The following is a 15,774-nucleotide window of genomic DNA, read 5'->3' as shown; positions in this document are numbered from 1 at the left end:
GTTGACTGATCCGCTTCCTGAGTATTTGTCAGACTGTGGGTACTACGTCACATGTATCACGTGGAGCGAGATTCTGTAGGAGTTGCAAGGAATAAAAAATAACAGTCCGAATTACTACGGCTCATTCCATTCAACTCTTAGGCCTGGCAAGTGCATTTGCGATTCTTCCTTTCACCGTTTGCATTCAGGATGAGCCGGTTTGCCTCGCTCATCTTTCTAATGACACTTCTGATGGTCTTGGTTTCCATACGAAAAACAGAAGGACAACTGGGATTTAGATTTCCTCATATTCGCAGAGGTCGCAATTTAATTTATGTAAGTGCTGAAATTTTGTACCAAATTTTTGAGGTTTTACAGAGTTACCAGTTTCTCAACGCAAATCTGGGTAAATATACGGGGCAGGAAGACTTAACCCTCAATAGAACAATCAAATACAAACATAGTATATGAAACGATCCTCGTAGTAATCAACACTTCTTAAGCAGTTGTGAAAATCAGGCCTGATCCCGTACAGGCCTGATTTTTTAAAATTTGTTCAAGCCTTATTTTCACTATTGCTTAGGAGAGTTCATTGCTGCGAAGATCGCTTTCATATAAGTTTCTTAAAACCGCAGTGCACCTATATGATTTTCATATATTCACACTGAGTCATTGACAAATACAAGTACCACTGCATTCTTTTGTGGTCCCTTACACCTACGCTGGTTATGCTGTTTGATCTTGAAAAATCCGAAGGAAATTTTATTCGGCAATTTGGGAATGGTTGTAGTCCAAACAAGGTGCAATTTCGTAAATACTAAATGACGATTTCGTTCTTTTTAGGGTCTCTCAAGGATAAGAAAGTCAAATATAGGTTCTAGAATGGAGCAGCGAAATGACTTCACTGCAGAGGAGAGTGACAAACTGGAAACTTCGCATCTGCTAAACTGACAAAAATAAACATGTCATGAGAATTTGCCATAAAAAAAACTAATCAAACGAAAGATCTATCAAATAACTGAGAAATGCTAAAAATTATTAATTACACCTGAGTTAAAATCTATTTCTGCCTATTTGAATCAGTGGCTTCAGTTTAGAGTTAATTACTGGGTGTAGTGGTTTGAAAAATGACAAATATTAACAAATCGAATCAATATTGTGGGTTTGGATGTAAACCTTGCTTGCTCGATTTCCTCATCGCCGTTATGGCGGCGTTTGATTGGTCATCAACCAGCTCTGCTCATTTGTGTCAACTGGCCAATTTGGAAAATTTTCGAAGGTTCGAGATATTCCTATTCACTTTAACAATGAATTAATAATTTTCATTTTACACCCTTCAATTTATTAATGATCCATTTTTGAACACTGCAAAGAAGAGAAAACGTCATTCATGTTTGCCGATGGCGTCTTACGGTTTCGAAATATTTCTCCGCTCTCTGTTTTTTTCTTATCTGTATCAGCTTTCATAATAATTTTCCTCACCACATCTTAAAATAAACTAATGACCCATAGAATTACATCAATCAACAAAGCGTTTTGTTCCGCTTGAAGTCTCTTTTGAGAATGAACGCGGCACACAGGGCAGGCAAATACAATACTAATAAAAATTTAGCAGAAAGAATTGGATTGTATTAAATCTGATTAAAGGGCCAACAACTTTCAAAGCTTCTGGTCAGAGGTGACTGACATCGGCTCTGACAATCCATTTATTATTTAAAGACGTAACCCTATCAAAGTCGAAAGGTTCGTTTATAATTAACATAAGGAATTATTAATTGCGAGCTAAATGAAGTTCCGCCCTTCTATACATTCAAGAGGACTCGTTGAGGTCTAAGATTGCCTTCTATAATTGATTTTATCAAACACACCACGATTGTAGGCCAAGTTATTCCAACAACAATGGTACCTGCTCACGAGATGCAAAGAAAAAATATCAATTAAAACCACTTATGCTATTTCGGCATTATTTGTATTTTCGATTTGCGGTGTTTTTCGGTAATCTTTATGCCCAAGCTGTCATTATGGTTTTGATTGTTGTTCTAACCCTTAAAAATTGAAAAGTCGTGAGTTTTTGTAAGTTGCTTGTCTAATTTTTGTATAATTTGCAACATTAACCTCACTAATATCATACTTTAGGCAACATCGTGCTTGGAAATGAGCAGGTGCCTCAAAAGGAAGGAAATTGTGAATTAAATGTCTTGAATTTTGTTTTTACCCAGGCACGTATTATTGAATCCTTCTCGACAAAATATTTTATGATCAATTCGTCGAAAAATTAGTTATCTAACAAACTAGGATCTATTTATCGACAGAAGTTGTGTGTGGTAGTAATGGAAAATATTAAAAAAATTTGTAAAGACTATCAGCTTCTCCTTCAGAAACAGATCACAGTTCACTATGCTGATAAGGAGAAACATTTACATTTTCATTCGACTTTTTTGAAAAGCTGAGGCCATTATCTCCCTTATTCCACTCACCGCCAAAATTTATTATGTTCAAATTCCATTATGTCACTTGAAATTAATAGATAGATCCCGTAACACACTTGATCCCGGATACAAATTATAAAAAATTTAAAAAAGGTTTTCGTATTCCATTAAGCATCAAGGAAATCACGGTTGGTGGGCTTCCACTCGAGATATGTCTACCATTTAATCTGCAGGTAAATTCTAAGAAACTGAGCCAATTACAGTAACTTGAATAAGGATGAAATGCTTGGCGGTATGTCGTCAGAAGATGAAAATCTACAAACGCGCGCGTTTTGAATCTACTGTGGTATCTCAGACCCTAAATTAGACTATTCCATAGCAAATAATCCACATGATTATTTTTATTTTTCCTATGTCGCACCTAACTTTAAGTGGAGGCCGGTGGTAGAAAGATCTAGCCCTCATTTAGCGCTTGTAAATGCTATTTCTAGTCTTTCTTTGATTGAGGAAGTTTAATCTTGCCTTTGACGAAAAGTATTCCGTGACTTAAAGCACCAAATTAGGAATCTCATCAACGGGTTTTAATTTCAAGTGCAGGAAATTGATGCGAGTCAGTTGTTGGACGTCAGCAGCAAAGACAGGTAATGGCATGGAAGATAGATAACGAACATTCAAATTTTAACTTTATACCTTGAAGATATCTTTTGCATAGAGAAACTTACTCGTCACGATAAGATACATTTTTCTTTTTAAAAACAAAATTTTTCAAGGAAACTCTGGATTTAAGGAGTCAATATTTGGATTCTTAGAAAAAAGAACCTGATAAAACATAAGAGGTGAAAGTTTCTAATGAAACTTCCACAATTCAGAGTCAATGTGCCAGTTTTTCGAAAAACGTGGTTACCCTGTTTCTGTCATTCAAGCGGGTCACCACCGCGCCCAACTTATTGATCGACAGTCAGCATTACAAACGCAACAGAACGAAAATTCCGACCGCATTCCATTCACTTTCACATTAAATTTTTATCCTCACAACCCCTTAGTTAAATCCGTTATTCTTAAAAACTTTAAATTACTTCAAAACGATCCAGAGACTGGTACTATCTTTTCGCAACCGCCACTCATTTCAAACGCGACAAAAACATAGACAAGTTTTGGTCAGAAGTTCATTCCAAACTAATTACCAACCCGGCACTTTGAAATGCACTCGCGTACGATGCAAAACTTGTCCTTTCATTCACAACGTTGAGAAAATATCGGGGCCCAAACGATCCTTTAAAATCACTGATCACTTCACGTGCACCTACGCCAACGTCATCTATTGCATAACTTGCACTTATTTAAAAAAAGATACACGTTGGCGAAACAGGAAGACGACTAGAAGACCGATTCCGAGAACACCTTCGCGACGTAGAAACGAATGACAAGGACGCATCAAAACCAGTCGCTAGACAATTAAATCTACCTAATCATTCCAGGCAGCATATAGCAATCTGTGGCCTTTCCTTACATTTAGGTAGCTTGGAAAGCCGCAAAACTCTTTAACAAAAGTTTATCTTTCAAATCGACACTCCCAATCCCATAGGTATCAACGAACGCTTTTCATTCTACTAATTTATTCCTGTTTTTCTCGTCACCAAGTTCCAACCAATAGCGTAGCTCCACTTCCTGCATATAAACCCACGCACAACCCATAATTCCTCCATTCGCTTTGACGAAGGGCTAACGCTCGAAACGTTAGTTTTTTAACTCTTTACGGTGGCCAATTTACAATTTCAACTTAGTTGATATAACCAATTTACCCTGTTAAAACATAACCACGGTTTTACTCAATTTTATTCAGTTCTCGATGGGTTAATTATTGGCCCAAACTCCGATAATTTTCTCACTTAAAAAAGTATCATTAAACATTGTGTGGTAATCAGAGGCTCTGATTACCACACAATTACCACATCTTTAAACACGAAGCATGAGCTTCGTGTTTAAAGATGACCAGTGTATTAAATGTAAAAAAAGGGCACGTAGCTGAAGGAGTTGGATGGTCTGTGAGTCCACCGCCGTTATAAGTCAGAGAAAGCATCCATTGTGTAGCTAATTTTGCAACTTCTGTCCCGAAACCTTTTCTTTTCTTTTTCTTAAAAAGTGTAAATTATATAAAAGTCAAAATGGATGTAATAATGGTAGTTGAACTACGGGTCGCGCAATTTTGGACTGAAATCAAACTTGTGATTTCAAATCAATCCAGCGCTACACGCGGCTTCTTTGATTATGATTTCAAACCAACTTGCACTTCACTCATTTCAATTATCAATCATTATCAATCATTATCAATCATTATCAATCATTATCAATCATTATCAATCATTATCAATCTCACGCGAGAGGCTGATACTTGGTAGCGTGCTTCCTTTAAGAGGAAGCTTTCGATCAGGAATTTTTAGTCCAGAAAAAAAAAGAACAAGGAAAGTTCCCGGATTTCCGTATTACTGTGTTAGACATTGTAATCGCTTGTTATGGTTGGGAATAATTAGTTTCATAGGTGGTCCTGTTTACTAAAGCTGACCTTGAGTTTTACCCACACTGAAGTCCCTGTTTGCGTGCGCGATTCTTGTGCGCAGCTCGACTGTTAGCGTTTAATTGGTTCCCCGGCGCTCGCCGAGTACTTCGGTGAGGGCCACCCAGTTTGCCCCCTTTTGCAAAATGAACGGATACAGTGTAGAAACTTTCACAGTCATCTAACCCAAACATGTCTACTGTTTTCCTACTTAATACGTTGGTACTTCTCGCTAGAGCACAGAAAAGAAGCATCGCCGTAGTAGAAGTCAACTCCCGTGAGAGAGAATTTAAAAAGTACAGAATCCTAGTACCTCTGGTTAATTTGGCTAAGCGAGTTGTACATCCCCCAACATTACCTTTGCTTTTTGGGCTAACAAAAAGTCAATTGTTAAGCACTCTTAGGTTAACAGATACCACCAGACAAAGAGATAAGCTACTTTTATTGTTTCCATTTGACTTAATCTCTTTCTGTGATACCTGCAGTCGCTTTTATCAGCATATTTTTTTGTCCATAGTGCTACGAATCGGCGGACGAAATCTGCAACCCTTTTTGTTGTGCTTTACTAAATCTTAATCTTATTCTTTAACCATTCAAAACAGAACACGTGAAAGCATTTCATCAAGATGGCATTCTTCTTAAGTGAACTACAATAAGGACACGTCTGCTTTGCCCGATGAAAAAAAAGAAGGGAAAAAAAACAGAAAGATGGATGGACAAAAATTGCAATAATTATAATTCGATGTATTTTCCCCCCTTTTCACTGGCAAACAGCTCACCACGTAAACTGCAAATGACCGCCTATAATTGCGCCTCCCGCGTAGTTGTGCCGACGCTCGTCCATAAATTCCAGGTTTCTCAAGTGATTCCCCACCATAATTCTGGGAGAAACACTTCTTAATCGAATGACAAAATATTCATGGAACTAACTCATTGCAGATCGATCAATTAACGAACAAAAAATTGGTTGCATCTGACTGACAATGCCATTTTGTAAAATTTAATTCTTCAGAATTTACAGTGGTAATAGCAGATTGCTGTAGTACTTTTCAGTATTTCTCGGGCTGCATGAATGTGCTGAGCAAATTCGCACACCTGCCCTGAGGCAAATCAATTGCGTAACAGCGGGAAGCGTGGTATGTTTTGAAAACCACTTATCCACCGCATAGCAATTTCTACTCCTCAAACAAGCGAGGCCTGGGATCACCTTCCATAACGATGATGCGTGGGCTTGTCCTATCTTATCCCCATTGAGCTATCATAATGTAAGTCTGAAAAATGCTAGTCCAGTTTAGTTACGAGTTCAAATGATAATTATGCTAGGGAAGTTTGTATTCGGAAAACAGTGTGCACTTAATGCTTAGTGTCGACGAAATTAGCTTTGGAGTTAATGGCACTTCGATTCCGAAACACATTACGAACTAATAGCAGAAAATAAAATTGAACATGCTGTCTTCATGAGAGGCCATTTTACCATATTAGGGCATCGATTATGCACAGCTTTCAGAAGGATTTGATCGAGTTGGTTCGGGAGGTCAACATCTAAATTCTTGATTAGCGCCAATCCTCAAACCAACAAAATATGTCAAATTTGCAAGTTAAAGTAAATGAACAAAGAATAATGGAACTCAGAGAAATTGAAGAGATGTTTGGATTAAAAAAAAAATCAAAGTATTTGATAGGACGAGTGAGGAAGAAAACTCAAAAAAATCAAAGAGTTCAATAATAAAATCGTTCACTTCAGAGTTAGTCAAACAGCCAGTGCATGGAGAGGTTTTGTGATTCGTAGGTCATCATCACTGCCCCTGATATCTGTCCATAACTTATCCTTGGCGGCAGGCAGTGTTCACCACCTGCTGTGTGATTCTTAGTTAAAGTCACTCAAGCAATTATCTCTTGACTCTTTCTTTACCAAAAAGTAGGCGGTTAAGACTGGATAGGCTACTGCTGCCGCATCCCACATATTAAGGAGTCAGGCTTGTTCAACAAAAAAATGATTGGAGAATATAGTGACTAATTGACACTGAACCACCAATAATTCAAAGGTGACAAATAATCATATTAACAATAATAATAATAATAATAATAATAATAATATTGATGATAATAATAATAATGATGATTCCAATAATAATAATGATGATAACTTATAGGGGCTAGCTCAAGAACCTCACTGTTCCTCTAACGGTCTATTCTCAAACCTCTAATGATGATTCAACTAGGCTTCTTTGAATTTTAACTTTGATTTTGCCAATAAATTATAAATTATGTTCTTATTTCATTGCAATTTCATTTTTGTGAGGCTTTTGTTTCATACAACGAGGCATTCCGCGATGTGGGTTATTCCGCCATTCTGCCATTCTGCCATTCTGCCATTCTGCCATTCTGCCATTCCACCGTTTCACCGATCTTAACGTCACTGTGTCGTATTTCGGACCTTGCTCTCTTCGCCAATTTAGCGGCTCTATTGAGCATTTGTCACCAATTGAAATTTCAGTGTTCTCTTTTCGAATAAATAAAATTTTTCTTATAAAGTTTCTACGATGTGCAGATATTTAGATATTTCTGAGAGGAAAAGTCTTTTTTCAATTTCGTGCCAGAGACGCCACTGTGAAACTATTTTGAGATGTTTATCATCTTTTGTGGTGTCACGGCAATAACTGAAAAATTATATCTTCATATCTACTGGGCATAATTTGCTGATTCGAACGGTAAAATACTCTCTCTTCTAAGAAGAAATTTTTCCTTCAGTTCCCGCCATGCGCCCAATCACACCTTTTAAGACATTTCTGCAAGGTTAAGCTTTGTTTTTTCAAACGCCATCCTGAAATAATTGTGAGACGCTTACCATTTTCTTAAGTAGTCCGAAACCGTTTGATCAAATACTCATTCCGAGTAACATTCGAAGTGATTTGAAGAAATTGTCAGCAAGCGTTGAACGTCCGAAGATGTTCCAAAACAGACAAGACCCGAAAGCGAGGAATATCGGGTAAGACTCGGCAGACTTCGTTGTGAGCGAAAAGGTCGTTCGTAATCTATTGTTACACTCACTCAACAGAACAACATTATGGCTTCACCTCCATAGGAGGTAGTAGCCATAAAAATTAGGAACATTTATTTTTTATCTACTGTAGTATAAGTTGCCAGATACGGACCTTGCGCTTCATGGAACTTAACTTACTCTTGCCATAAAGGATTGTTTTTATTTTACTGCAGTTATTTTGCTTCCGTTTCAGTTTGAAAACAGTTTCAGTTTTGTTTACATTACTTGCTCATTTGTGAGGCACATTGTTCTTGTTTATGTGAAAAATACGCAACATAAGTGACAATCGAAAAACACAACGTAAGTGACACGCGCGGCCTCTAGGAAAGTCAAGTGTGTTGAGCTGTCGCACAGGGTTTAGTGGTTATAACACCTGCACACGTGTAAATACAACAATCATTATAAACAGCTCAAGACAATGCCCTAGCTTTAGAAGATGTTCCTTGTTCATCGTACAGTGTGTAAAACTATACAACCAAAGGGACACACACGGTCTCTCCAGACTATTCACTTGAACACCAATCAATACAAAAAGTATGGTCTCTTCTGACGTCTAGGTCGAGTATTTTTTACGCTTGTTAACACGTCAATCACCAGTAATACAAAACGGCTGTGAAATTTAAAGCCAACAATCGAACGGCTGTGAAATTTAAAGCCAACAATCCAAGCCAACAATCCAATCCAATCCAATTTAAAGCCAACAATCCAATCCAATCCTTCATGTTCAGTTCCCCCTTTTGTTTATAGAAATTTATTAATTTATTTATTTACTCATTGGTTGTGTTCAGCAAGTTTTTTTGCCAGTTGTAACCCCCCCTGGGTCTTTTGGTTTTCTTTTCTTTTCACAAGTTTTCCTCTTCGACGTCAGAAACTGCGCAGGAGAGTCTTGACCAAGTCAGTATTTGGTGTGGCTCATGGCTTTTGAGGAATAGTGCTGATAAAGGTGAGGCTATGAAGTTCACCAGAGCTAGAAATCGTGCACAATGCAACTCTACTCCATTGACAATAAATCTATTGATCAAGTATCTACTCATAAGCATCTTGGAGTAGTTCTCTCTGACGATTTATCATGGAAACCTCACATTCTCTCTATTGGGGCACGATCAAACAGATTGCTGATCAAACAGATTACGAACCCTTGGGTCACACTATGAGGCTTTACTCAAGGGCTACAAAGTTACGATTGGACCAATACTTGAGTATGCTTGTCAAGTGTGGAACCCCCACCAAATATACTTGATCGATAAACTTGAACGGGTTCAAAGAAATATTACAAGATGGATCACTGGCAAAGACACTTCCTACGAAGATCGTCTAAAATCCCTCAATCTTTCAACACTTGCTCATCGTAGAGCTGGGCTTAGTCCAGCTTTTCAAGTTCATAAAGAGATATTCTGCTGGAAACATTAATGATACTATGTCTTTCAATCATAGAAAATCTAGAAACTCCCACTCTTATAAACTTTACAAGCCTTTTTTTCGCACGGATGTATTTAAATATTCTTTCTGGAACAGATATATTGATTGTTAGAATAAGCTACCATCATCTGTCGTAGATCCTGAATCTGTAAATAGCTTTAAAAAAGCTTTGAAAAAAGTCTATTTCAAATGATTTATATATTTATAGCATATTTTTAAAATTCTTACGCATGTATGTATTGTTAAAGTATTTGTATAGATATATGTAATTTATTATAATTATAATATGGGGTATAGTTAATATGGGGATTAAGTTCCTCCCTCTATAACCCAATTGTAATGTAATGTAATATAATGTGAATTACGATTACGATTACAATAAAGCTTTTTTATATATACAAGTCTTTCTTGAGTGGGAGGTCTCAAACCTTTTGAAGTACTTCTCGACATCTTTTTCGGAAAGTCCCTTGACTTGGTCGGGTGTTAGACATACACCAATCATTTCCTTCGCTCTACCACTCGCAACGAGAATTTCAAACTGCTCTTGATGATCTGAATCACTTGCGGCCCCAAGAATGCGAATAACTTCCTGTTCAGTCGTATCCATTTCCACGCATGCCCAATCGAGCACGAGTCGTCGTCCACATCTCGTTCAGGCTCCGGTTGTTCAAAGGGCGGATAATGCTATCCAACGGATAAATCGCTATCCAGCGGATAAGTGTTACCAGAACGTACAGCGCTATCCACCGGATAGAGATTTATCCAGTGTATAGTGTTATCCATCCTTCGAACAACTGGGGCCAGGACGCCATTTGCCGCCATTTGCCGTCTTGACGAGAACGCGAGTATGTTTTATTTGTTTTCTTATTTCTACTTATCTATCTAAGGGATTTCTTCAATCTAAAGGGTCGGTTAGGGAATAAAAGCAGTGCCGAAAGTAATTTGATCGAACCGTGATGGAAAAAACTTTATTTCTTTCGAGTCGCAGATTGAGCTTTACAGTTTACAGCGGAGAAAGCAATGGCGGATGATGATAAAAGTGCTGCAGGGTATGTACGTAGCCTTATAAATGCTTTTATAAATACAAATCGCGGGTATTTCGTTATAGTTTTGTAATTTATACCAGCTGACATTTTTAAGAAGATTTCTGGGCTTTGAAAAATATCCGAACCGCTCGGATCGACTGTGTATGTAAACTTAGCTTAGCTCTGAATCACTTGACGTTGATTACAACACTGAAAAAAAGTTAAATTGTTTTAGTGGATAATTTTTGCATTTTCAAATTAGCAGTAAAGGACTCGCCACGTAACCGATGTGTTAAAGTGTTTATGTTTCCCGTCGTGGACGACGGTCGCATCCCAGGCCTAAATCGGTCATATACGTCGTCGTCCACGTTCTCGTCGTCAGTGCTAAAGGTCCCTCTTGATTCCTTCTGCTCATTTCTCGTCAACTCACTTGCGTAACTTTCGAATATGGTCTTTATGTCTTTGGCTGATGGTGTGTAGAAGATAACTTACGTAGCGATGTTATCTCTGAATGGTCTTGCGATGCTTATCATCTGATGATGAACCAAACCCTGATTCCATTATTTCTAGCACTGAATGCTTAACTCATGAGTTCATTCGTCTTCTGCTTCGTATCTCTAGAGGCAGCGCGGTCATCGAGAATGATACACAGAAGTAACTAATGATCTCAAGGCAATCATCGTTCCGGTCTTGGAGGGGAGCGATGATAAGTAAGTCCTTATTATTTTCTCCGAAACCATCATACATAATGTTGTGAATGGATGTTGGACAAAACAGGCAGATGTCTCGAAAAGTCCTCGGAAAGTTGATTACAAAGTTTCTCGTCTGTCCTGAATTTGTCGGCCCGACTATTAACGTATTAAATGAAATATTATCCGGATTCATATTTTAAAGTGACCATGAGCAAAAATTTTTTATATTTTCTTTTCTTACTATTCTCTTATCATCATTTGCACTCAGAACTACCTTGTTGATACAGTCAAATCTCCCGTAAGCGACCACCCAAAATGTCAACTTGAGATTAGGTGGTCGCTTTCAGGTGTACCAACAAAGTTGAAATGGTAAATTGGCCACCGTAATGATTACAAAAGCTGACGTTTCGAGCGTTAGCCCTTCGTCGGAGCGAAGGGCTAATTGATTCGCTCCGACGAAAGGAGCTCCGGGCTAATTGATTCGCTCCGACGAAGGGCTAACGCTCGAAACGTCAGCTTTTGTAATCATTACGGTGGCCAATTTACCATTTCAACTTTGTTGATATATCCAAATTATTTCGTTACTCCCACCGACGCAGCCCCAAACAGTTTCTTTCGAAACTATCAGCCCTTAGCCGCTTTCAGGTGGTCGGTTACGAGAGCTCATAGGGTGGAGTATTTGAACCCGGGACACCGGATTACAAGTCCAGCACACTCCGGATTACAAGTCCAAGTCCACTCGGCCACGCCGCCTCCTCAAAGAGTGATAGAAGAAAGGGAATAAGGGTATGTAGTTCAACCACAGCTAGACTCCTAACCAAGAGCCTCAATATTCTAACTCATTAAAATGCTTTCAGTAGTAAGCGTTGTTCTTCCACTGGCTGGATTCAACTATAAAAGGAAAGAGTTGATGAATCTCGCTAATAAACCAAAACCACAGCCTTGACCAACACAAAGGTGAACTCTAAGAAACTGAGCTAATTATAGTAACTTGAATAAGGAAGAAATGCTCAGTGGCATATCGTCCAAAGATGAATATCTACACATTAGAATCTATTGTGGCATCAGTCGCAGGCATCAAATTGAACTATATCAGAACGAATAATCCATTTCATGACATATTTTTCCCAGTGTTGTAGTTAAGCAGCCCCCATCACTTTCTTTTCTAACCATGACTTTTGTTTCGGAAGAAGGATTAACGTCTGCCTGATTTAATCGTAAACTGACAAGGCATTGGGATTCGCCATGACAAGTTGGCGTTCTATAACAATTAAAATAAGTAGTGTATTGATTCTGCCTTTAAATTTCCCTTTTCTGAAACATATCAGCACACAAGAAAAGACGCTTCACAACCTGCTGGTGATGTATTTAACAACGACGAGACAACTTTGGTGGAACATTCTAGGACTCGTGAAAAACTCAGTTTTCAAGAGTTTTCGGTAACTTTGTTATCGAAAGTGTAGATAAGATGTTTTGGTACCAGGATTACTGGGCGGCTATTTTAAAAACGAAAGGGGATAATCTGGGACGTTGTCCCATACAAAATGGAACTCTTCTTTATTTATCAAAGGCTGAATGACTTGTTCTTGGAAGTTAATTATTATTCTTTTCAGTTTTAATTCCTGTTTCGACAAACCGTCGTATAAGAATAGGCAGTCATCGGAATACGTCATAACTTATTTCCGACTAACAAATCTAGAACAGAATGTTTTTCAGTCTGTTATTAGATAAAGGAAGGAAAATTGATCTTTCGTTGCCTGTTCTGGGGTATTTAAAAATCCATATGTCAATGGATTTAAATCATTACAAACTTCAAAGCGTTTCATGGGTCGAAGGTGTTTTTGCACCCTTCACTAGGATTTAGTCCACTCTTTTTTATTGTGATTACTGTCGAAAGGGAGTCAAATAGCTTTGTTGTCGGGTATTAAAATTCAGCATCGATTTTATTTATTGTCTTTAATGGAAGATTTCTTGTAACTTGGGTTAAGTCCTCCTAGGCAGACTACTTTAATTAGAGACAAGGTTTAGTGACGTTAGACCATGCTCTGTCGTACAACGAAAACGACTCACGCCGAGCTTCAATGAGCATAAATCATTTTAGATGGATTGATGAGTAAAGTAACTCGTAAATTACTCAATTAAGTGGCTAAAAGTGGAATGTTTACCGATTGCTTCGTGCCAACAGCATAAATACCACCTTGTGGTGAAAATCGCGATGAAGAAGGGTTAGCGCTTAGAAGTTATTTTCATAACTGCAGTAGCGCCAACAAAGTAGCGCTGACCTAACTCTCAATTTACTTCTTCAAACAGTATTCCTTCACCCGGCGGAAGGCTTCTCTTCGTTGAAATTTGTTCTTTTGTACACTTGTCAGCAATGCCAACATTGGTTAATATCATGGCAAGGGTTGGCTTGCCGAAAACATATCAGGCACTACAGGTAAATTTTTTCAGCGTTCATTTGTTATTGAATCATCATTTACCTTCACTCGATCTCGCCCACGGCTTTTGAGAAACTTCCAAAGAAAAGCGAAAGCATGTTGACAGAGCCGTTTCCTGAGTATTTGTCAGACTGTAGGTACACGTTACATGTATCACGTGGAGCGAGATTCTGTAGGAGGTGCAAGGAATAAAAAGTAAAAGTCCGAAGACTATGGCTTATTCGGTTCAAATCTTAGGCCTGGCAGGTGCATTTGTGATTCGTCCTTCCACCGTTTGCATTCAGGATGAGCCGGTTTGCCTCGTACCACAGGGGGCCCACACAAGCGACGTGTCTGGTCGTTTGTTCGAAATATAATGAGAGACTATCGAAGAGTCGCGTAAACTTATATCAAGGAATGTCTATGTTAAGGCTTAAAATAAATGTAAACCTACCTCACTTGCTGTGTATTGTCGTTTCTGTGGCTCTAAATGGCGAATTTGAGCGATTTGGTGGGTTTTGCGTTGACTGTTACTTTACGTTATAAGAAGGGGACAAGGGAGGAAAGCTCATTTTCGACCGCTCCAGCGCGAGGCCGATTTTCACCCAGAAATTAGAATCGCCCGGCTTCCAAATCGAACACCAGATAAACTAAAAGGTTGACGCTTCTTCTCGTGTCATTCAATCGAAGATCCATGCAAAATCCAAGCGCTAACCGCCAAAAAATTTTCGAGAAATGCAGCTTTCTTAGCGATCGGCATCCGCGGCACAGATTTCGTGTGCCAGGGAGCAACCGTCACGCTGTTTGCTCCACACTGATTGGATGATGGTAAACAATGTCCTGTTTCAAATGCCTCATGTGAGAGGAGAGTCAGGGGCATATTCGCGCCGGCGATTTATCTACTGACTAGCCTGGTGTGTTTGTTCGCGTAACCCAATGAGCTTTGAGAGGATACTTGTGACAAAACCACGAAAACCCCTGTGTTCCCGCCAGTGAAATATTGTCTTGGTTTGTATCAGAAATATATATGTAGACTGACGGTGCAAGAAATGCGTTAATTTTTTGGATGAATAGTTGGAAAGAACAATCGCAGTTGAAAACATGGCAAGGTAAACAGAAACTACGCGTTCTATCGTTACATTTCAATATCGTTTAGTCTCGGAGAAAGTTAATTTACGCTGTAAATAAGATTATCTTTTGAACATTTGGATATTGCCATTAAAGTTGATGTGGTAATCGGAATATCTTTTCTGGCTCAACTGTTTCAGTAATATCGAATTCCTCCAGATCTCACGTGATTTATATACAGGTCTTTCCAGTACGTATATCAGTATTGTATGATGCGATCTTACTCATAACTGGTTCATAGATTTTGGCGACGAGGATGTTAACTGTGCCCTCAAAAACGCGATCCGGGGGAATAACAGAGGGCTCTTAGAATTGGAAGAATCTTAGACTTAACACGTGGAGTGCTTTGAACCAATATTTGCGAACAATGTCGAAGATGCAGGCAAACAACGTACAAAAAACAACGTACAGGTAAATACCTGAGTGCTAATGGGAGTAAAACGTAAGCCCTCGACAAAGATTTGTTTCAACCAGTGGAGTCTGTGGAAACAGCTTTAAATAGGATAGTGGATACCTTTCAGAAGCCCTTTTCATTAAAGCTCAGTGAAATAGTGGAGCCGAAATCGCAAAATCGGGAGAGGAGTTATGTTGTAGCATCGCCTTTACTCACAGAACATTGTAAATTTGGCGACCATTAAAATACAAGATCAATTAATCAGGAAGAAATCTCTAGAAAACACTATGGCGTTTGGATGTGCGGTTAGACTTCCCACGGAGAAGATAACTTTGGCAGTGCAGTTAACCAAAGGGACGTAGCCATCCATAGTGAAGTTCATCAGGTTGATTCTCCAAAACGAGGATAATTTCGTGAAATCTCGAACTATTGAATTTTGTCGTTGTGGGCACTTAGCCAAAGTAAATGGATGATCTGCGAGTCCACCGCAGCAAAACGAAAGACAAAGAAGCCATTGTGTGGCTAGTTTTGCAACTTCTTTTAATTATTGCAATTTCTTTTAGTCTTTAAATAATGACAACTTCACAAATTCAAATTTGATGTAATAACGTGGTAATTGAACTTTGGGTCCTGCAATTTTGGTCTGAAATCAAACTTGTGCTTTCAAATCAATCCAGCGCTGCGCGATCCTTTG

Source organism: Stylophora pistillata, chromosome 13 (assembly GCF_964205215.1).
Source record: "Stylophora pistillata chromosome 13, jaStyPist1.2, whole genome shotgun sequence".
Classification (NCBI taxonomy): Eukaryota; Metazoa; Cnidaria; class Anthozoa; order Scleractinia; family Pocilloporidae; genus Stylophora; species Stylophora pistillata.
The sequence above is the reverse complement of the archived record's forward strand: the minus strand, read 5'-3'. Positions refer to the sequence as shown.